Raw genomic sequence first — 24866 nt, 5'->3', positions numbered from 1 at the left:
CAACTTTGTAATTATTTTAACTAGGTACAATAGTTATTAAATAGTTATTAACTATTTAATAACTTCCTAGTTAAAATAAGTACAAATTTACCTGTAAAATAAATCCTAACCTAAATTACAATTACACCTAACACTACAATTAAATAAATTAAATTAATTAACTACAATTACTTACAATTAAATAAAATAAACTAAACTACAAAAAACAAACACTAAATTACAGAAAATAAAAAAAACAAATTACAAGAATTTTAAACTACTTACACCTAATCTAAGCCCCCTAATAAAATAAAAAAAGCCCCCCAAAATAATAAAATTCCCTACCTTATACTAAATTACAAATAGCCCTTAAAAGGGCCTTTTGCGGGGCATTGCCCCAAAGTAATCAGCTCTTTTACCTGTAAAAAAAGAAATACAAACCCCCCAACATTAAAACCCACCACCCACACACCCAACCCTACTCTAAAACCCACCCAAACCCCCCTTAAAAAAACCTAACACTAACCCCCTGAAGATCACCCTACCTTGAGCCGTCTTCACCCAGCCGGGCACAAGTCGACCTCCAGAGGGGCAGAAGTCTTCATCCGATCCGGGCAGAAGAGGACCTCCAGACGGGCAGAAGACTTCATCCAGGCGGCATCTTCTATCTTCATCCATCCGGAGTGGAGCGGGTCCATCTTCAATCCATCCGACGCGGAGCATCCTCTGCCAATCAGCCAATAGGATTGAGCTTGCATTCTATTGGCTGTTCCAATAAGCCAATAGAATGCAAGCTCAATCCTATTGGCTGATTGCATCAGCCAATAGGATTTTTCCTACTTTAATTCCAATTGGCTGATAGAATCCTATCAGCCAATCGGAATTCAAGGGACGCCATCTTGGATGACGTCATTTAAAGGAACCTTCATTCGTCATTAGGACATCGATGGAAGAGGATGCTCCGCATCAAATGGATTGAAGATGGAACCGCTCCGCTACGGATGGATGAAGATAGAAGATGCCGCCTAGATGAAGTCTTCTGCCCAACTGGAGGTCCTCTTCTTCCCGGATCGGATGAAGACTTCTGCCCCTCTCGAGGTCCACTTGTGCCCGGCCGGGTGAAGACGGCTCAAGGTAGGGTGATCTTCAAGGGGTTAGTGTTAGGTTTTTTTAAGGGGGGGTTTGGGTGTGTTTTAGAGTAGGGTTGGGTGTGTGGGTGGTGGTTTTTAATGTTGGGGGGGATTGTATTTCTTTTTTTACAGGTAAAAGAGCTTATTACTTTGGGGCAATGCCCTACAAAAGGCCCTTTTAAGGGCTATTTGTAATTTAGTATAGGGTAGGGAATTTTATTATTTTGGGGGGCTTTTTATTAGGGGGCTTAGATTAGGTGTAATTAGTTTAAAATTCTTGTAATTATTTTTTTATTTTCTGTAATTTAGTGTTTCTCTTGTTAGGTGTATCCAGTCCACAGATCATCCATTACTTGTGGGATATTCTCCTTCCCAACAGGAAGTTGCAAGAGGATCACCCACAGCAGAGCTGCTATATAGCTCCTCCCCTAACTGCCATATCCAGTCATTCTCTTGCAAGCTCTCAACATAGCTGGAGGTAGTTAGAGGAAAGTGGTAAAATATAGTTAGTTTTTTCTTCAATCAAAAGTTTATTGTTTTTAAATGGTACCGGAGTGTACTGTTTTATCTCAGGCAGCATTTAGAAGAAGAATCTGCCTGCGTTTTTCTATGATCTTAGCAGAAGTAACTAAGATCCACTGCCGTTCTCACATATGTCTGAGGAGTGAGGTAACTTCAGAGGGAGAATGGCGTGCAGGGTATCCTGCAATAAGGTATGTGCAGTTAAGTTTTTTCTAGGGATGGAATTTGCTAGAAAATGCTGCTGATACCGGATTAATGTAAGTTAAAGCCTAAATACAGTGATTTAATAGCGACTAGTATCAGGCTTGCTATCAGAGGTATATACTCTGATTAATGTGCAATATAAAACGTTTGCTGGCATGTTTAAACGTTTTTATATATGCTTTGGTGATAAAACTTATTGGGGCCTAGTTTTTTCCACATGGCTGGCTTTATTTTTGCCTAGAAACAGTTTCATGAGGCTTTCCACTGTTATAGTATAAAAGTTACAGTTGGTGCAGTTAAAATTACAAACTGTGACATTCAACTTCCCTCAGCAGTCCCCTGCATGCTATAGGACATCTCTGAAGGGCTCAAAAGGCTTCAAAAGTAGGAGCTGTGGCAGTTGTTATGACTGTTTAAAAAACATATTTTTCGTTTTGTTAATGTTTTTTGTATTAAGGGGTTAATCATCCATTTGCAAGTGGGTGCAATGCTCTGCTAACTTGTTACATACACTGTAAAAATTTCGTTAGTTTAACTGCCTTTTTTCACTGTTATTTCAAATTTTGGCAAAATTTGTTTCTCTTAAAGGCACAGTAACGTTTTTTATATTGCTTGTTAACTTGATTTAAAGTGTTTTCCAAGCTTGCTAGTCTCATTGCTAGTCTGTATAAACATGTCTGACATAGAGGAAACTCCTTGTTCATTATGTTTAAAAGCCATGGTGGAACCCCATAGGAGAATGTGTACTAAATGTATTGATTTCACTTTAAACAATAAAGATCAGCTGTTATCTTTAAAAGAATTATCACCAGAGGATTCTGACAAGGGGGAAGTTATGCCGACTAACTCTCCCCACGTGTCGGACCCTTTGACTCCCGCTCAAGGGACTCATGCTAAAATGGCGCCAAGTACATCAAAGACGCCCATAGCGATTACTTTGCAGGACATGGCGGCAATCATGGATAATACCCTGTCAGCGGTATTAGCCAGACTGCCTGAATTCAGAGGAAAGCGCGATAGCTCTGGGGTTAGACGTAATACAGAGCGCGCAGATGTTTTAAGACCCATGTCTGATACTGCGTCACAATATGCAGAAGCTGAGGAAGAGCTTCAGTCTGTGGGTGACGTCTCTGACTCGGGGAAACCTGATTCAGATATGTCTACTTTTAAAGTTAAGCTTGAGAACCTCTGGGTGTTGCTTGGATTGGTTTTAGCTGCTCTGAATGACTGTGACACAATTGCAGTGCCAGAGAAATTGTGTAGACTGGATAAATACTACGCGGTGCCGGTGTGTACTGACGTTTTTCCAATACCTAAAAGGTTTACAGAAATTATTACTAAGGAGTGGGATTGACCCGGTGTGCCGTTTTCCCCCCCTCCTATTTTTAGAAAAATGTTTCCAATAGACACCACCACACGGGACTTATGGCAGACGGTCCCTAAGGTGGAGGGAGCAGTTTCTACTTTAGCAAAGCGTACCACTATCCCTGTCGAGGACAGTTGTGCTTTTTCAGATCCAATGGATAAAAAATTAGAAGGTTACCTTAAGAAAATGTTTATTCAACAAGGTTTTATCCTGCAGCCCCTTGCATGCATTGCTCCTGTCACTGCTGCTGCGGTGTTCTGGTTTGAGTCTCTGGAAGAGGCCTTTCAGACAGCTACTCCATTGACTGAAATACTTGACAAACTTAAAACACTTAAGCTAGCTAATTCTTTTGTTTCTGATGCCATTGTTCATTTGACTAAACTAACGGCTAGGAATTCTGGATTTGCCATCCAGGCGCGTAGGGCGCTATGGCTTAAATCTTGGTCAGCTGACGTGACTTCAAAGTCTAAATTACTTAACATTCCCTTCAAGGGGCAGACCCTATTCGGGCCTGGTTTGAAGGAAATTATTGCTGACATTACTGGAGGTAAGGGTCATACCCTTCCTCAGGACAGGGCCAAATCAAGGGCCAAACAGTCTAATTTTCGTGCCTTTCGAAACTTCAAGGCAGGTGCAGCATCAACTTCCTCTGCTACAAAACAAGAGGGAACTTTTGCGCAATCCAAGCCGGCCAGGAAATCTAACCAGGCCTGGAGCAAAGGCAAGCAGGCCAGAAAGCCTGCTGCTGCCTCTAAGACAGCATGAAGGAACGGCCCCCTATCCGGCAACGGATCTAGTAGGGGACAGACTTTCTCTCTTCGTCCAGGCATGTGCAAGAGTTGTTCAGGATCCCTGGGCGTTGGAGATCATATCTCAGGGATATCTTCTGGACTTCAAAGCTTCCCCCCCACAAGGGAGATTTCACCTTTCGAGATTATTTGTAAACCAGATAAAGAAAGAGGCATTCTTACGCTGTGTGCAAGACCTCCTAATAATGGGAGTGATCCATCCAGTTCCACAGATGGAGCAAGGACAGGGATTTTATTCAAATCTGTTTGTGGTTCCCAAAAAATAGGGAACTTTCAGACCAATTTTGGATCTAAAGATCTTAAACAAATTCCTCAGAGTTCCATCGTTCAAAATGGAAACTATTCGGACAATCCTACCTATGATCCAGGAGGGTCAGTACATGACCACAGTGGATTTGAAGGATGCTTACCTTCACATACCGATTCACAAAGATCATCATCGGTTCCTAAGGTTTGCCTTTCTAGACAGGCATTACCAGTTTGTGGCTCTTCCCTTCGGGTTAGCTACAGCCCCAAGAATTTTTACAAAGGTTCTGGGGTCTCTTCTGGCGGTCCTAAGATCACGGGGCATAGCAGTGGCCCCTTATCTAGACGACATCCTGATACAGGCGTCAAACTTCCAAATTGCCAAATCTCATACGGACATAGTGTTGGCATTTCTGAGGTCGCATGGGTGGAAAGTGAACGAGGGAAAGAGTTCTCTATCACCCCTCACAAGGGTTTCCTTCCTAGGAACTCTGATAGATTCTGTAGAAATGAAATTTACCTGACGGAGTCCAGGTTATCAAAGCTTCTAAATTCCTGCCGTGTTCTTCACTACATTCCGCGCCCTTCGGTGGCTCAGTGCATGGAAGTGATCGGCTTAATGGTAGCGGCGATGGACATAGTGCCATTTGCGCGCCTATATCTCAGACCGCTGCAATTATGCATGCTCAGTCAGTGGAATGGGGATTACACAGATTTGTCCCCTCTGCTAAATCTGGATCAAGAGACCAGAGATTCTCTGCTCTGGTGGCTATCTCGGGTCCATCTGTCCAAAGGTATGACCTTTCGCAGGCCAGATTGGACAATTGTAACAACAGATGCCAGCCTTCTAGGTTGGGGTGCAGTCTGGAATTCCCTGAAGGCTCAGGGATCGTGGACTCAGGAGGAGAAACTCCTCCCAATAAATATTCTGGAGTTAAGAGCAATATTCAATGCTCTTCTAGCTTGGCCTCAGTTAGCAACCCTGAGGTTCATCAGATTTCAGTCGGACAACATCACGACTGTGGCTTACATCAACCATCAAGGGGGGACCAGGAGCTCCCTAGCGATGTTAGAAGTCTCCAAGATAATTCGCTGGGCAGAGACTCACTCTTGCCATCTATCAGCGATCCATATCCCAGGTGTAGAGAACTGGGAGGCGGATTTTCTAAGTCATCAGACTTTTCATCCGGGGGAGTGGGAACTCCATGCGGAGGTGTTTGCTCAATTGGTTCATCGTTGGGGCACACCAGAATTGGATCTCATGGCGTCTCGCCAGAACACCAAGCTTCCTTGTTACGGATCCAGGTCCAGGGACCCAGAAGCGACGCTGATAGATGCTCTAGCAGCACCGTGGTTCTTCAACCTGGCTTATGTGTTTCCACCGTTTCCTCTGCTCCCTCGACTGATTGCCAAAATCAAACAGGAGAGAGCATCAGTGATCTTGATCGCGCCTGCGTGGCCACGCAGGACCTGGTATGCAGACCTGGTGGACATGTCATCCTTTCCACCTTGGCCTCTGCCTCTGAGACAAGACCTTCTACTACAAGGTCCTTTCAATCATCCAAATCTAATTTCTCTGAGACTGACTGCCTGGAGATTGAACGCTTGATTTTATCAAGGCGTGGCTTCTCCGAGTCAGTCATTGATACCTTAATACTGGCACGAAAGCCTGTAACCAGGAAAATCTACCATAAGATATGGCGCAAATATCTTCATTAGTGTGAATCCAAGAATTACTCATGGAGTAAGGTTAGGATTCCTAGGATATTGTCCTTTCTCCAAGAGGGTTTGGATAAAGGATTATCAGCTAGTTCTTTAAAGGGACAGATTTCTGCTCTGTCTATCCTTTTGCACAAGCGTCTGGCAGAGGTTCCAGACGTCCAGGCATTTTGTCAGGTTTTGGTTAGAATTAAGCCTGTGTTTAAACCTGTTGCTCCTCCATGGAGCTTAAACTTGGTTCTTAAGGTTCTTCAAGGAGTTCCGTTTGAACCCCTTCATTCCATTGATATCAAACTTTTATCTTGGAAAGTTCTGTTTTTGATGGCTATTTCCTCGGCTCGTAGAGTCTCTGAGTTATCAGCTTTACAATGTGATTCTCCTTATCTGATTTTCCATACAGATAAAGTAGTTCTGCGTACAAAACCTGGGTTTTTACCTAAGGTAGTTTCCAACAAGAATATCAATCAAGAGATTGTTGTTCCATCATTATGTCCTAATCCTTCTTCAAAGAAGGAACGTCTTTTACATAATTTGGATGTAGTCCGTGCTTTAAAGTTTTACTTACAAGCGACTAAAGATTTTCGTCAAACATCTTCCCTGTTTGTTGTTTACTCTGGACAGAGGAGAGGTCAAAAGGCTTCGGCAACCTCTCTTTCTTTTTGGCTTTGGAGCGTAATACGCTTAGCCTATGGGACTGCTGGACAGCAGCCCCCTGAAAGGATTACAGCTCATTCTACTAGAGCTGTGGCTTCCACCTGGGCCTTTAAAAATGAGGCTTTTGTTAAACAGATTTGCAAAGCGGCGACTTGGTCTTCGCTTCATACCTTTTCAAAATTTTACAAATTTGATACTTTTGCTTCTTCGGAGGCTATTTTTGGGAGAAAGGTTCTACAGGCAGTGGTCCCTTCCATTTAAGTACCTGCCTTGTCCCTCCCTTCATCCGTGTACTTTAGCTTTGGTATTGGTATCCCACAAGTAATGGATGATCCGTGGACTGGATACACCTAACAAGAGAAAACATAATTTATGCTTACCTGATAAATTTATTTCTCTTGTGGTGTATCGAGTCCACGGCCCACCCTGTCCTTTTAAGGCAGGTCTAAATTTTAAACTACAGTCACCACTGCACCCTATGGTTTCTCCTTTCTCGGCTAGTTTCGGTCGAATGACTGGATATGGCAGTTAGGGGAGGAGCTATATAGCAGCTCTGCTGTGGGTGATCCTCTTGCAACTTCCTGTTGGGAAGGAGAATATCCCACAAGTAATGGATGATCCGTGGACTTGATACACCACAAGATAAATAAATTTATCAGGTAAGCATAAATTATGTTTTTTTTTTTTGTACTTTAGTTTATTTTATTTAATTGTAGGTAATTGTAGTTAATTAATTTAATTTATTTAATTGTAGTGTTAGGTGTAATTGTAACTTAGGTTAGGATTTATTTTACAGGTACTTTTGTATTTATTTTAACTAGGTAGTTATTAAATACTTAATAACTATTTAATAACTATTGTACCTAGTTAAAATAAATACAAAGTTGCCTGTAAAATTTAAAAAAAAAAACTAAAATAGCTACAATGTAATTATTAATTATATTGTAGCTATCTTAGGGTTTATTTTATAGGTAAGTATTTAGTTTTAAATAGGAATAATTTAGTTAATAATACTAAATTTATTTAGATTAATTTAAATAATATTTAAGTTAGGGGTGGTGTTAGGGTTAGGGTTAGACTTAGGTTGAGGGGTTAATAAATATAATGTAGGTGGCGGCGGTGTAGGGGGGCAGATTAGAGGTTAATAAATATAATGTAGGTGGCGGCGGTGTAAGGGGGGCAGATTAGGAGTTAATAAATATAATGTTGGTGGCAGCGGGGTTTGGTACAGCGGTTTAGGAGTTAATAACTTAATTTAGTTGCGACGGGGTCCGGGAGCAGCGATTTAGAGGTTAATAAGTTTATTAGAGTGGCTGTGGGCTCCGGGAGCGGCGGTTTAGGGGTTAATAAGTATAAAGTAGGTGGCGGCAGTGTAGGGGGGGCAGATTAGGGGTGTTTAGACTCGGGGTACATGTTAGGGTGTTAGGTGTAGACATTTCCCATAGGAATCAATGGGATATCGGGCAGCAGAGAACATAAGCTTTCGCTGCTGTCAGACTCCCATTGATTCCTATGGCATCCGCCGCCTCCAGGGCGGCAGATTGAAAACCAGTGGCGAGCGTACATGGTAAGATCTTGATAACTTCCAAAAGTAGTCTGATTGTGCCGAACTTGCGTTCGGAACATCTGGAGTGACGTAACCATCGATCTGTGTCAGACTGAGTCCGGTGGATCGTATGTTACGTCACAAAATTCTACTTTTGCCGGTCTCTAGCCTTTGATAACTATGGCGAATCAGGCTCAGCACAAATACGCTGCGGAATTCCACCGTATTTGCGGTTGACAGCTTGATAAATAGAGGCCCATAACTTTAAGTATACTAGTAATATTTTTCTACCTTTTGTGTCTGGTAATTCACAATCAGGATATTAAAGTTACAGTCTATTCAAAATTAAACTTTCATGATTCAGATAGAGCATGCAATTTTAAGCAACTTTATAATTTACTCCTATTATAATTTTTTCTTCATTCTCTTGGTATCTTTATTGGCAAAAGCAAGAATGTAAGCTTAGGAGCTAGCCCATTTTTGGTTCAGCACCTGGGTAGGGATTTCTGATTGGTGTCTAAATGTAGCCACCAATCAGCAAGTGCTACTCTGGTGCTGAACCAAAAATGGGCCAGTTCCTAAGCTTACATATTTGCTTTTTTTTAAAAATAAATAAATAAAAAAAATAAAAATACCAAGAGAATGAAGAAAAAATGATCAAAGTAGGAAATTAGAAAAATTGCTGCTCTATCTAAATGAGGAATTTTAATTTTGACTAGATTATAACTTTTAAGGGTTCAGACCAGAGCCATGCCATCATATGAGGGTGTATAACTGAATAAGGTTTGGATATGAAAAGATCTCAGATTGCTCATAGTTTTAGTCTTTAAACAGGCATGGGAGTAAAAAAAATAAACTTTCCTGATTCAGACATCGGATACAATACAAAATATATAAAATAATTGCTTACTTCTATTTACCTATTTCTTCTCTTGGTATCCAAGAGAGCATACTGAGGTAGACTAGAAGTGTGCATGTGTATTGAGCACTATAGCAGCAATATTTTAAAATGTTTGTAGCAATATGATACATATAGTGCACAATACACATGCACACATTGTGTTATAAGGAAATATATGATCTTAGGAAAAGTATATAGTTTTACTAAAGGATACCTTAAATATTAAATATTATAACATTTACATTCATTATATGATTTTTTTCCCCCCTATATTTTTCCTTCTTTTCTGAAAAACGTTTCCCTCCTAAACTCTAGTAAAATTTCTGTAAAAAAATCAAGGTCAACTGTCTTGCACACCCAAATATTTTACCAGGAAGATATATAAAGTTGCCTGGTAACAGTATAAATTTGGGGATTTTTTTTTAGAATGTTGACTGTTTACAAATTACAACTACACACTCTATGAGGCTGAATTATCATATGTCTGTCGGACCTGATCCGACAGTGCAGATCAGGTCCGACAGACCTAGCTGAATGCGGAGAGCAATACACTGTCCGTATTCCTCATTGCACCAGCAGCTCACAAGAGCTGCTGGTGCAACGCAACCCCCTGCAGACTCGCGGCCAATGGGCCGCCAGCAGGGAGATGTCAATCACCCCGATCAAATACGAGTTGAATACGGCATTCCTGTCCTCCTCATCAGAGCAGGCAGACAGGGTTATGAAGCAGCGGTCTTTAGACCGCTGCTTCACAACTGGTGTTTCTGGCAAGCCTGGAGGCTCGCCAGAAACACTGGCCCTCAAGCTCCGGACGAAATACAGTGAATCATTCATCAATCTATCATCATGTATTCTCTTCTGTTTTTTTTTAATGATTTTTTTTTTTAATGATTTTTTTTAATGGTTGACCTTTCCTGCTGCTCCTGAAGTCAACTTGCAGACCCAATTACCAAGCAGGAAGTAGATGAACTTACTATACCATGATACCAACTTTTTTTTAAGTTTGTAAATAACAAATTTTGGGATTTGTTTTTACGTTTTAACAGTACAGTCAACAGAACATTCATGGATCATGGATGGATGTATGATTGATCTTTTTTATCCTACCCCAGAATCAGCTCTCTTACCGGGGATGACATCAAAGACCGCCAGTCTTTACAATGCGCCACACCAGTCAGTGTCAGACAGACAGTCCACTGGCAACAACAGTGCTAGCCCAGCTGCTTCCCCCGCGCTTCTGCAGAATGAGAATCTGCACACACATCATCACCTGCTGCTGGCTTGCTCCTCCCTCTTCCTCTACAGAGTCTCCGGTCATGTTCCTTCTGCTGTGAAGGAAAATGACCACTCATTGCACTGCAACTGATCTGGAGGAGGAGGAGCAAATAACGCCAGCATGATGCATGCCATTGCCGATGCCATTGCGGCTTGCCATTACATGTCATGGAGTAATATTGGAGTCAGTACTACCAGCCCGTGCTGCCGCGTGTTGAGCCGGTATGACTGAGGCACGTGCTGTGCTGTGGTGTGTGTGCGACAGACAGTGCGGGACTTCCAAATAATTGCAATGTCAAATGTCAATGTGTCAACTCAATGAATTGAATCATTTAAAGAGTCGCCGGTCGGTCAGGGTCCTGGACTTCACTGGGAGGCACGCTGCCTTTACCCTTATGGCTGCCGCTTAGCCTCAGTCATGATCATCATCATCGTATCTCTCATAGTGTCTCAGCAAATGACTCAAAAAATAAAAATCGAACAGACAGTAAATATTATATACACAAAACGCAATTTAAAAATAATAAATACTCTCACACATACTCCTGATGCGATGCCACTGATTGTTCTGCTGTATTTATACCAAAACTGTGGCCATGTGACGTGCAACATAGTGGAACAAATTATTTGTTTGCACAGCAGTGCTATACCTAATAAAGTGGCCGCACAGTGTGTGTGTGTGTATATATATATATATATATATATAAAAACAAAAAGGGTACAGGACAAATGGCTACTATAAATGTGTCTTTTTCCAAAATATTTTTTTATCAAACTTTAGAAAACATTAATGTTATGCTAGATTATAATTTTATTGTGGTGCAGACCCTATAAAAAATTATTCTTCAACAAACTACAAGAGGAGAACAAGGACCATCAAAAATTTCTTAAGGCCCTGTATAGATAGGGAATCAAGCACTCTTTTTTTATAAAAAATAGCTCAAAAGTGTAGCTAAATTAAACAAATGGAATGAATCTCTGACCAGTACAATCACTGAGAACAAAAGATAATTTATTAATAGTACAGAAAGAAGTAAATCCTAACTGTCCAAACATAGCTATAGGCCAGTTGTGCGCTGGCCTCGGGTATATGTTAGCAACACTCCTCTTGTAGTTTGTTGAAGAATATATATATATATATATATATATATATATATATACATACATTAAAGCTCTTTCTAGTCAAATACCTTGTTATATACGATATACCTTTAAACCACATAAAAAAAAATATTTATATGTAATATTTTTTATCAGAAAGTGTATATACAGTGGGGCAAAAAAGTATTTAGTCAGCCACCAGTTGTGCAAGTTCTCCCACTTAAGAAGATGAGAGAGGCCTGTAATTTTCATCATAGGTATACCTCAACTATGAGAGACAAAATGTGGAAACAAATCCAGATAATCACATTGTCTGATTTGGAAAGAATTTATTTGCATATTATGGTGGAAAATAAGTATTTGGTCCCCTACAAAAAAGCAAGATTTCTGGCTCTCACAGACCTGTATCTTCTTCTTTATGAGTTTTAAGAGGCTCATCTGTCCTCCACTCATTACCTGTATTAATGGCACCTGTTTGAACTTGTTATCAGTATAAAAGACACCTGTCCACAACCTCAAACAGTCACACGGGGGGACCTAATGAATGACCTGCAGAAAGCTGGGACCAACGTAACAAAGGCTACCATCAGTAACACACTACGCCGCCAGGGACTCAGATCCTGCAGTGCCAGACGTGTCCCCCTGCTTAAGCCAGTACATGTCCGGGCCCGTCTGAAGTATGTTAGAGAGCATTTGGATGATCCAGAAGGGGATAGGGAGAATGTTATATGGTCAGATGAAACCAAAGTAGAACTGTTTGGTAGAAACACAACTCGTCGTGTTTGGAGGAGAGAGAATGCTGAGTTGCAACCAAAGAACACCATACCTACTGTGAAGCATGGGGGTAGCAACATCATGCTTTGGGGCTGTTTCTCTACAAAGGGAACAGGACGAGTGATTGTGTACATGAAAGAATGAATGGGGCCATGTATCATGAGATTTTGAGTGCAAACCTCCTTCCAATCAGCAAGGGCATTGAAGATGAAATGTGGCTTTCAGCATGACAATGATCCCAAACACACCGCCCGGGCAGCGAAGGAGTGGCTTCGTAAGAAGCATTTCAAGGTCCTGGAGTGGCCTAGCCAGTCTCCAGATCTCAACCCCATAGAAAACCTTTGGAGGGAGTTGAAAGTCTGTGTTGCCCAGCTAGGCCCCAAAACATCACTGCTCTAGAGGAGATCTGCATGCAGGAATGGGCCAACATACCAGCAACAGTGTGTGACAACCTTGTGAAGACTTACAGAAAACGTTTGACCTCTGTAATTACCAACAAAGGATATATAACAAAGTATTGAGATGAACTTTTGATATTGACCAAATACTTATTTTCCACCATAATTTGCAAATAAATTCTTTCCAAATCAGACAATGTGATTGTCTGGATTTGTTTCCACATTTTGTCTCTCATAGTTGAGGTATACCTATGATGAAAATTACAGGCCTCTCTCATCTTCTTAAGTGGGAGAACTTGCACAATTGGTGGCTGACTAAATACTTTTTTGCCCCACTGTATGAGTGTAATAGTTTAGTTTAATATATTAATGTTGTGTTTGGTGCCAATTTATTTTAACCCTTACACTTTACGCTAGATCTTCAGGTGCGCTAATCAATTAAGCGCAAATTTGTAATATTCAAGCTACAGTAGTTAGCGTGGTCCCAATATTGCTTATCGTGTCACTTGTAATCTAGCCTTTTTTTAAAATATATTTAATTTTTGCAGACAACAAACAATAAGACAATTTTGCATACAATATAATTGTCAGGTACACAGGGACCAAGATGTTCCCTAATATGATGCTAAGACAATTTCTACTGTTTGAAGGATGTCCATTAGGTCTGTGTCCTTAAGTAAATTCTTTGCCTTCTTATTTTCTCATTTTCCCACTTTGGGAGAGGCAACTGAGCCCTCCCACTCTACAAGTCCCTGCAAAAGAACAAGCAACAGTAAAAGAAAATATTTGTCTACTGTAGTGGAGTACATAATGCTCCAGAAGTTAAGAGTCCCCAGGGTGCCTTTTATTTCGTTTCTGGTGTATCTGAAAGATGCAAGTCCCCTTGTAAGTGATGTCAGTATGGTCCCATTGTCATTTCCCTCTTAATTGTGTATTCAGTAGGTAGTCAGAGTTCCCAATGGGGTATAATATTTGTTTTTGCTGATCCCTATTTAGGGTAAGTAGGTTTGGTTCCCACTTCATCATAAAGCAAGAGGTTCTTCCCTGCAAGTCTCCCATGACATCCGCCTGTTCATATATCAATGGCCTTTATAACCTGCATGAGTGTGGGACCTATGTGTTCCAACCAGTTTTTTAAGATTGCTTTTCTAGCTTGTAACACTACATTGTAAGTAAATAGTTTGTTTGTTTATGGTATATCAGTCAAGGATAGGAAGAATATTACAGTTGGAGTGAGAGACAGCTTTACTCGTTGTATATGGTAAGCCAGGGTGCTATCATCCCACAGAATTTACTTAATCTGGGGAAATCCCATATCATATGGAGTATACTCGCCCCCTGCAATGAGCATTTTGGACATTTGCCAGATGCGTTAGTGTCCCAATTTCAGTATTCTTTCAGTGAGATATATGCTTTTTGCAGTAGTTTTGTGTGTGATTCCCTGATATTGGCTGATAGTGTTGCCTGTTTCACTTTCTGAATACTTTGCTTTAAAGTATTGATTATTACTTCCCTATCTAATATCTGTCCATTTATGTAATCTAGCCTTTATTTAGATATTAGAGTGACTTTGCTGAGCTACTCATAGGTTCCAGTTTGGGGTATAGACACCATTATCTTGGTTTACCCAGAAACGTGAGTACATTACCTACTGAGGGGTTTGGAAGGTTTACTAGACACCATAGCATATGCTATGTGGTCCCCATATTTTGTTCTGAAATAAAATCTGGAAACTGTCTCCCTGTGAGTATTTTTAGTATGTGTACCAGCCATTACGTACTACACTATTGTGGATCCAAATTACAGCACTAAGAAGAGGTTGTGTCTTTAGATCAGAACCCTTCAGGATCAGCACCACCTTTTTGCCAAACAATCCATGGATTTAGGTTGTTTACAAACTCTGACCTTACCATCTGAAAGTTGAGAAGAAATTAAGATTAAGCAGACCACATTCTGCTGCCTGGGATTTGTGACCTCATTTTACTTTTTTTTTTATCTCACAAGATTGGAACCAGTGTAGTCTGTTGCTGCTATAGCCCATCCATTTCAAGGGTCAACATGTTGTGTTTTAAAGGGACAGTGTACTCAGGTATGCAGCAGACAAGAGAACATTGTATTTAAAGCAGGCTGAGCTCTCTCTCACCCACTGAGATGATTCTCTGTAGCCTGTACTTGTGTACTAATATCATTAGCATAGGTAGATGTTTTGCCAGTGAAAGCAGCTATGTTACATTACAAATAGTTAATTTACCCTTTTTGGACAATTATTTTATACCCTCCAGCAGGTAAAATTAATCATTGAGAACACATTAAAGAGGGAAAATTACAGTTAATGTTTGGCTTAAACAAAAACCTAAAGCTGTTGACCATGCTTTTGTGCATTGAGTTGTTACTACATGATTAACTGACTAGATATTTGCATTAATGCTCAGGTTTATTACGTATACCTGCCACTGCCCCCCCCCCCCCAAAAAAAAGTGAATTTGATACATATCTTTTTTTTTTTAACATTTAAAACAGAAAAAAATGTGAATCAGATTACATGTCTGCAAAAGGAGGTACCCTGTGCCCACAGTATGTGAGATGGTCTGACCCCCTATTACTGTATATAGTGACACTGTTTAACCCACCAGTACTGTATATAGTGAGTCAGTGATACAGTCTGTAATCTGCCAGTGAGATGGCTGGCCTGACCCTACCCGCCCCAGTAGTCCAGCCCCCCATACTGTATATAGTGGTACTGTATAGTGACACTGTTTACCCCCTCCCCCCATGCTGTAGTAACAAAGTCTGTAATTTGCTGGTTCCACAAACATACACACACACACACACACACACACACACACATACATGCATAAATACACACACAGTCACATACATACATACACACATACACACACACACATACACACCAATAGGTAAATCAGAAAGACTAACACCTGTAGTCAGAGACACTAGGGAAGCATCATGTCACACTCACATGATATCAGTGCAGGCAGTGGTAGGTCAACGTTTTTCATTTAAAAAAAGGCTTCTGCAAATCATCGTAACAGCGCAAGAATAACCTGTTGAGGTTCTCATTACCAAACCGCTGTGAAGTGAGGTTCTCATTTCCAAACCGCTGTGAAGAGCCAGTGAGTCTGCTATCACCTGACGGCTGCAAGGAGAAAGTACACCGGAGAGAGCAAGCTGGTTTGCTCTGACAACCAGTCTATTTCTACAAGCACATTGGTGTGCTCGGCCAAAGTGTGAGTACCCTGGGAACAGAATACTGTGTGTGGGTTATTGTGGCTGTGGATACACACATTGGTCGCCCTTGTTTGTTTTTAACCTACACAGATTGGCCTGTTGCCGTGAGAAGAAGGGAGTCGATTTTGCGACCAGTGAGAGCCTACTGCTGTCGGCTGAAAGTGTATTGAGCGTTATGATTGATTCAACAGACTGTTTGTTCTAGCTCACACATAGTAGACTTACATATTGCGACACTTAATATTTAATGAGGTGCTATTATTCATTCTTATTTTTTCAAGCATTTTATATGTTTTATATCATATGGTCATTTTAAGACTCATTAGCGCCCTCTGGTGTCTCTATTGCACCTTTTTGGATTTTCATTTAAAAAAAAATGTTTTTTTAAGCTGGGCCCCCACCATTGGGGGCCCAGTCGCAACTGCGACCTCTGCACCCCCTGTAGTTTCGCCCCTGAATGAATTAGAGTATCCTACATGTAACCAGAACTTTTCAGTAAACAAGAATTTGCCCTCCCCTGTTAACTGCCGCGTAATGCAGAAAATCAGAGACAAATAACATTTTAGTATTATTTACCTGTAAATACTTAGGCCTCTAGTTATCAAGCCGTCAACCTCAAATACGCTGGAATTCCGCAGCGTATTTGTGGTGAGGCTGATTCGCCTAAGTTATCAAGCCCTACACACCGGCAAAAGTTGAATTTTGTGACGTAAGCTACGATCCGCCGGACTCAGTCCGACACAGATCGATTCTTACGTCACTCCAGACGTGCTGAACGCAAGTTCGGCACAATCTGACTACTTTTGAAAGTTATCAAATTCCTAGCAGGTACGCTCTGCCCTGGAGGCGGCGGATCCCATAGAAATCAATGGGAGTCTGACCATAGCGAAAGTTCATGTTCACTGCTGCCCGACATCCCATTGATTCCTATGGGAAACATCTGCACCTAACACCCTAACATGTACCGTGAGTCTAAACACCCCTAATCTGCCCCCCCTACACTGCCGCCACCTATATTAAACATGTTAACCCCAAAACCGCCGCTCCCAGAGCCCACCGCCACTCTAATAAACTTATTAACCCCTAAACCGCTGCTCCCGGACCCCGCCACAACTATAATAAATTTATTAACCCCTATCCTGCTGATCCCTTACCCCGCCACAACTAAATAAATTGTTTAACCCCTAAACCGTCGCTCCCAGACCCCGCCGCCACCTATATTAAACGTATTAACCCCTAATCTGCCCCCCTACACCGTCGCCACCTATAATAAATTTATTAACCCCTATCCTGCCCCCCCATACCGCCGCCATCTATGTTAAACTAATTAACCCCTAAAAGTCTAACACTAACTCTAACACCCCCCTAACTTAAATATTATTTTAATAAATCTAAATAAAAATTACTCTTATTAACTAAATTAGTGCTATTTAAAACTAAATACTTACCTATAAAATAAAGCCTAAGATAGCTGCAATATTAATAATAATTATATTGTAGCTATTTTAGGATTTATTTTTATTTTACAGGCAAATTTAAATTTATTTTAACTAGGTACAATAGCTATTAAATAGTTATTAACTATTTAATAGCTACCTAGATAAAATAAAGACAAATTTACCTGTAAAATAAAAACTAACCTAAGTTACAATTACACCTAACACTACACTATCATTAAATAAATTATTCCTATTTAAAACTAAATACTTACCTGTAAAATAAACCCTAAGATAGATACAATGTAATTAATAATTACATTGCAGCTATTTTAGGATTTATATTTATTTTACAGGTATCTTTGTATTTATTTTAACTAGGTACAATAGTTATTAAATAGTTATTAACTATTTAATAACTACCTAGCTAAAAGAAATACAAAATTACCTGTAAAATAAATCCTAACCTAAGTTACAATTAAACCTAACACTACACTGTCATTAAATTAATTAAATAAATTAGCTACCAATACCTACAATTAAATACAATTAAATAAACTAAACTAAATTACAAAAAACCCCACTAAATTACAGAAAATAAAAAATATTACAAGAATGTTAAACTAATTACACCTAATCTAAACCCCCTAATAAAATAACCCCCCCAAAATAATAAAAGTCCCTACCCTATACTACATTACAAAGTAATCAGCTCTTTTACCAGCCCTTAAACGGGCTTTTTGCGGGGCATGCCCCAAAGTAATCAGCTCTTTTGCCTGTAAAAAAAAATACAACCCCCCCAACATTAAAACCCACCACCCACATACCCCTACTCTAACCCACCCAAACCCCCCTTAAATAAACCTAACACTACCCCCCTGAAGATCTCCCTACCTTGAGTCGTGTTCACCCAGCCGGGCCGAAGTCATCATCCAAGGGGCGCTGAAGAGGTCTTCCATCCGATAGAAGTCTTCATCCAAGGGGCGCTGAAGATGTCTTCCATCCAATAGAAGTCTTCATCCAGGCGGCGTCTTCAATCTTCATCCATGCGGAGCGGAGCCATCTTCAAATGAAACAGAATAAGAGAAGATCCCAGGCGCCTACCCTAAGGAGGCTAGGTTTGAATAAATATAGATCTAAAATTCAGTGTGGTGTAAAATGTGTTTTAATACATAGATTTAGATTATTAAAAAACTTGGATATAAATGTTGACAGATATAAACAAATTTAAACAAATTTACATACAAAACTTCATGGATCCATGATAAATAACAGATAAAATTTTCTTATAAAAATTTTCTTATAAAAATTTCCTTATAAAAACAATGAAATAAAATAAAAAATAAGTAATGGATGAGATAAAATTCTTACGGCTAGATTTAGAGTTTGGCGTTAGCCGTGAAAACCAGCGTTAGAGGCTCCTAACGCTGGTTTTAGGCTACCGCCGGTATTTGGAGTCAGTGATTAAAGGGTCTAACGCTCACTTTTCAGCCGCGACTTTTCCATACCGCAGATCCCCTTACGTCAATTGTGTATCCTATCTTTTCAATGGGATCTTTCTAACGCCGGTATTTAGAGTCGTTTCTGAAGTGAGCGTTAGACATCTAACGACAAAACTCCAGCCGGCGTAAAAAAGCAGGAGTTAAGAGCTTTCTGGGCTAACGCCGGTTCATAAAGCTCTTAACTACTGTACCCTAAAGTACACTAACACCCATAAACTACCTATGTACCCCTAAACCGAGGTCCCCCCACATCGCCGCCACTCGATTCAATTTTTTTAACCCCTAATCTGCCGACCGCCACCTACGTTATACTTATGTACCCCTAATCTGCTGCCCCTAACCCCGCCGACCCCTGTATTACATTTATTAACCCCTAACCTGCCCCCCACAACGTCGCCGCCAGCTACTTACAATAATTAACCCCTAATCTGCCGACCGCAAAGCGCCGCCACCTACGTTATCCTTATGTACCCCTAATCTGCTGCCCCTAACACCGCCGACCCCTATATTATATTTATTAACCCCTAATCTGCCCCCCTCAACGTCGCCAACACCTGCCTACACTTATTAACCCCTAATCTGCCGAGCGGACCTGAGCGCTACTATAATAAAGTTATTAACCCCTAATCCGCCTCACTAACCCTATCATAAATAGTATTAACCCCTAATCTGCCCTCCCTAACATCGCCGACACCTAACTTCAATTATTAACCCCTAATCTGACGACCGGAGCTCACCGCTACTATAATAAATGGATTAACCCCTAAAGCTAAGTCTAACCCTAACACTAACACCCCCCTAAGTTAAATATAATTTAAATCTAACGAAATTAATTAACTCTTATTAAATAAATTATTCCTATTTAAAGCTAAATACTTACCTGTAAAATACATCCTAATATAGCTACAATATAAATTATAATTACATTGTAGCTATTTTAGGATTAATATTTATTTTACAGGCAACTTTGTAATTATTTTAACCAGGTACAATAGCTATTAAATAGTTAAGAACTATTTAATAGTTACCTAGTTAAAATAATAACAAAATTACCTGTAAAATAAGTCCTAACCTAAGTTATAATTAAACCTAACACTACCCTATCAATAAATTAATTAAATAAAATACCTACAATTACCTACAATAAAACCTAACACTACACTATCAATAAATAAATTAAATACAATTGCTACAAATAACTACAATTACATAAACTAACTAAAGTACAAAAAATAAAAAAGAACTAAGTTACAAAAAATAAAAAAAATATTTACAAACATAAGAAAAATATTACAACAATTTTAAACTAATTACACCTACTCTAAGCCCCCTAATAAAATAACAAAGACCCCCAAAATAAAAAATTCCCTACCCTATTCTAAATTAATAAATGTAAAAGCTCTTTACCTTACCAGCCCTGAACAGGGCCCTTTGCGGGGCATGCCCCAAGAAAATCAGCTCTTTTGCCTGTAAAAAAAAACATACAATACCCCCCCCCAACATTACAACCCACCACCCACATACCCCTAATCTAACCCAAACCCCCCTTAAATAAACCTAACACTAAGCCCCTGAAGATCTTCCTACCTTGTCTTCACCATCCAGGTATCACCGATCCGTCCTGGCATCCGGTGCTGAAGAGGTCCAGAAGAGGCTCCAAAGTCTTCCTCCTATCCGGCAAGAAGAGGACATCCGGACCGGTAAACATCTTCTCCAAGCGGCATCTTCGATCTTCTTCCATCCGGTGCGGAGCGGGTCCATCTTGAAGCAGCCGACGCGGATCCATCCTCTTCTTCCGGCGTCTCCCGACGAATGACGGTTCCTTTAAGGGACGTCATCCAAGATGGCGTCCCTCGAATTCCGATTGGCTTATAGGAATCAAGTTCAATCCTATTGGCTGATCCAATCAGCCAATCAGATTGAGCTCGCATTCTATTGGCTGTTCCGATCAGCCAATAGAATACGAGCTCAATCTGATTGGCTGATTGGATCAGCCAATCGGATTGAACTTGATTCTGATTGGCTGATTCCATCAGCCAATCAGAATATTCCTACCTTAATTCCGATTGGCTGATAGAATCCTATCAGCCAATCGGAATTCGAGGGACGCCATCTTGGATGATGTCCCTTAAAGGAACCGTCATTCGTCGGGAGACGCCGGAAGAAGAGGATGGATCCGTGTCGGCTGCTTCAAGATGGACCCGCTCCGCACCGGATGGAAGAAGATCGAAGATGCCGCTTGGAGAAGATGTTTGCCGGTCCGGATGTCCTCTTCTTGCCGGATAGGAGGAAGACTTTGGAGCCTCTTCTGGACCTCTTCAGCACCGGATGCCAGAACGGATCGGTGATACCTGGATGGTGAAGACAAGGTAGGAAGATCTTCAGGGGCTTAGTGTTAGGTTTATTTAAGGGGGGTTTGGGCTAGATTAGGGGTATGTGGGTGGTGGGTTGTAATGTTGGGGGGGGTATTGTATGTTTTTTTTTACAGGCAAAAGAGCTGATTTTCTTGGGGCATGCCCCGCAAAGGGCCCTGTTCAGGGCTGGTAAGGTAAAAGAGCTTTTACATTTATTAATTTAGAATAGGGTAGGGAATTTTTTATTTTGGGGGTCTTTGTTATTTTATTAGGGGGCTTAGAGTAGGTGTAATTAGTTTAAAATTGTTGTAATATTTTTCTTATGTTTGTAAATATTTTTTTATTTTTTGTAACTTAGTTCTTTTTTATTTTTTGTACTTTAGTTAGTTTATGTAATTGTAGTTATTTGTAGCAATTGTATTTAATTTATTTATTGATAGTGTAGTGTTAGGTTTTATTGTAGGTAATTGTAGGTATTTTATTTAATTAATTGATTGATAGGGTAGTGTTAGGTTTAATTATAACTTAGGTTAGGACTTATTTTACAGGTAATTTTGTTATTATTTTAACTAGGTAACTATTAAATAGTTCTTAACTATTTAATAGCTATTGTACCTGGTTAAAATAATTACAAAGTTGCCTGTAAAATAAATATTAATCCTAAAATAGCTACAATGTAATTATAATTTATATTGTAGCTATATTAGGATGTATTTTACAGGTAAGTATTTAGCTTTAAATAGGAATAATTTATTTAATAAGAGTTAATTAATTTCGTTAGATTTAAATTATATTTAACTTAGGGGGGTGTTAGTGTTAGGGTTAGACTTAGCTTTAGGGGTTAATCCATTTATTATAGTATCGATGAGCTCCGGTCGTCAGATTAGGGGTTAATAATTGAAGTTAGGTGTCGGCGATGTTAGGGAGGGCAGATTAGGGGTTAATACTATTTATGATAGGGTTAGTGAGGCGGATTAGGGGTTAATAACTTTATTATAGTATCGCTCAGGTCCGCTCGGCAGATTAGGGGTTAGTTATTGTAAGTAGCTGGCGGCGACGTTGTGGGGGGCAGGTTAGGGGTTAATAAATATAATATAGGGGTCGGCGGTGTTAGGGGCAGCAGATTAGGGGTACATAGGGATAATGTAAGTTGTGGCGGTTTACGGAGCGGAAGATTAGGGGTTAATAATATAATGCAGGGGTCAGCGATAGCGGGGGCGGCAGATTAGGGGTTAATAAGTGTAAGGATAGGGGTGTTTAGACTCGGGGTTCATGTTAGGGTGTTAGGTGCAGACGTAGGAAGTGTTTCCCCATAGGAAACAATGGGGCTGCGTTAGGAGCTGAACGCTGCTTTTTTGCAGGTGTTAGGTTTTTTTTCAGCTCAAACAGCCCCATTGTTTCCTATGGGAGAATCGTGCACAAGCACGTTTTTGAGGCTGGCCGCGTCCGTAAGCAACTCTGGTATCGAGAGTTGCATTTGCGGTAAAAATGCTCTACGCTCCTTTTTTGGAGCCTAACGCAGCATTTTTTTGAACTCTCGATACCAGAGTTAATTTTATGGTGCGGCCAGAAAAAAGCCAGCGGAGCGTTAACAGCTCATCTACCGCCAAACTCCAAATCTAGGCCTTAGGTAGTTATATGCAGTATTGCAGCAAGGTATTCAACATGAAAGTAAAAACAATTGCAGACAATTCTGGTGAAACATATCAAAGTGAAAAAATTGCAGTGATAAAAATTTTGGTGAAAAAATGCAAAAAATGCAAAAATGCAAAAAAAACTTCTCTAAACGGAATCCAAAACAATAATAGGAAAAGTCTGTAGTCCTATTTTGAATAGTGTGATCCAGTGGCTGGAGATCCCAAAAAGATAGAAAGAGGATATCCAAACTAATGTCAAATATGTGCAAATGTTGCAAACTTGGGTGTGGAAATGTCACAGCAAAAAAAATGGTGTTTAAAAATGTTGTTTAAAAATAAAATGTGATGTGAGTGCTCCAATATTCTTCAAAAATGCATATCTTCAAAACAAATCTTCAAATCAAATTTAAAGTGATACTTGATAGTTGATATAGGGACAATAAAAGGAAAACAACAAGAAAAAAACGAAAAAATGACCAGTGCTGGTCAACGCGTTTCGGCCCGTACTAGGCCTTTCTCAAGATCTTCAAATGAGCCGACGCGGAGCCATCCTCTTCAACCGACGACTACCCGACGAATGAATATTCCTTTAAGTGACGTCATCCAAGATGGCGTCCCTCGAATTCTGATTGGCTGATAGAATCGGAATTAAGGTAGGAAAAATCTGATTGGCTGATTCAATCAGCCAATCAGATTCAAGTTCAATCCGATTGGCTGATCCAATCAGCCAATCAGATTGAGCTTGCATTCTATTGGCTTGGATGAAGACTTCTATCGGATGGAAGACCTCTTCAGCGCCCCTTGGATGACGACTTCGGCCCGGCTGGGTGAACACGACTCAAGGTAGGGAGATCTTCAGGGGGGTAGTGTTAGGTTTATTTAAGGGGGGTTTGGTGGATTAGAGTAGGGGTATGTGGGTGGTGGGTTTTAATGTTGGGGGGGTTGTATTGTTTTTTACAGGCAAAAGAGCTGATTACTTTGGGGCATGCCCCGCAAAAAGCCCTTTTAAGGGCTAGTAAAAGAGCTGATTACTTTGTAATGTAGAATAGGGTAGGGACTTTTATTATTTTGTTTGTTTTTTTATTTTATTAGGGGGCTTAGATTAGGTGTAATTAGTTTAACATTCTTGTAATATTTTTTTATTTTCTGTAATTTAGTGTTTTTTTTTTTTGTAATTTAGTTTAGTTTATTTAATTGTATTTAATTGTAGGTATTGGTAGCTAATTTATTTAATTAATTTAATGATAGTGTAGTGTTAGGTTTAATTGTAACTTAGGTTAGGATTTATTTTCCAGGTAATTTTGTATTTCTTTTAGCTAGGTAGTTATTAAATAGTTAATAACTATTTAATAACTATTGTACCGAATTAAAATAAATACAAAGTTACCTGTAAAATAAATATAAATCCTAAAATATCTACAATGTAATTATTAATTACATTGTATCTATCTTAGGGTTTATTTTACAGGTAAGTATTTAGTTTTAAAAAGGAATAATTTATTTAATGATAGTGTAGTGTTAGGTGTAATTGTAACTTAGGTTAGTTTTTATTTTACAGGTAAATTTGTCTTTATTTTATCTAGATAGCTATTAAATAGTTAATAACTATTTAATAGCTATTGTACCTAGTTAAAATAAATTTAAATTTGCCTGTAAAATAAAAATAAATCCTAAAATAGCTACAATGTAATTATTAATTACATTGTAGCTATATTAGGGTTTATTTTATAGGTAAGTATTTAGTTTTAAATAGGAATAATTAATTTAATAAGAGTAATATTATTTAGATTTATTTAATTAATATTTAAGTTAGGGGGGTGTTAGGGTTAGTGTTAGACTTAGGTTTAGGGGTTAATAATTTTATTATAGGTTGCGGCGGTATAGGGGGGGCAGGATAGGGGTTAATATATTTATTATAGGTGGCAATGGTGTAGGGGGGTTAGATTAGGGGTTAATAAATTTAATATAGGTGGCGGGGTCCGGGAGCGGCGGTTTAGGGGTTAAACAATTTATTTAGTTGCAGCGGGGTCCGGGATCCGCAGGATAGGGGTTAATAACTTTATT

This window comes from Bombina bombina, chromosome 6 (assembly GCF_027579735.1).
Source record: "Bombina bombina isolate aBomBom1 chromosome 6, aBomBom1.pri, whole genome shotgun sequence".
NCBI classification, from domain to species: domain Eukaryota; kingdom Metazoa; phylum Chordata; class Amphibia; order Anura; family Bombinatoridae; genus Bombina; species Bombina bombina.
The sequence above is the reverse complement of the archived record's forward strand: the minus strand, read 5'-3'. Positions refer to the sequence as shown.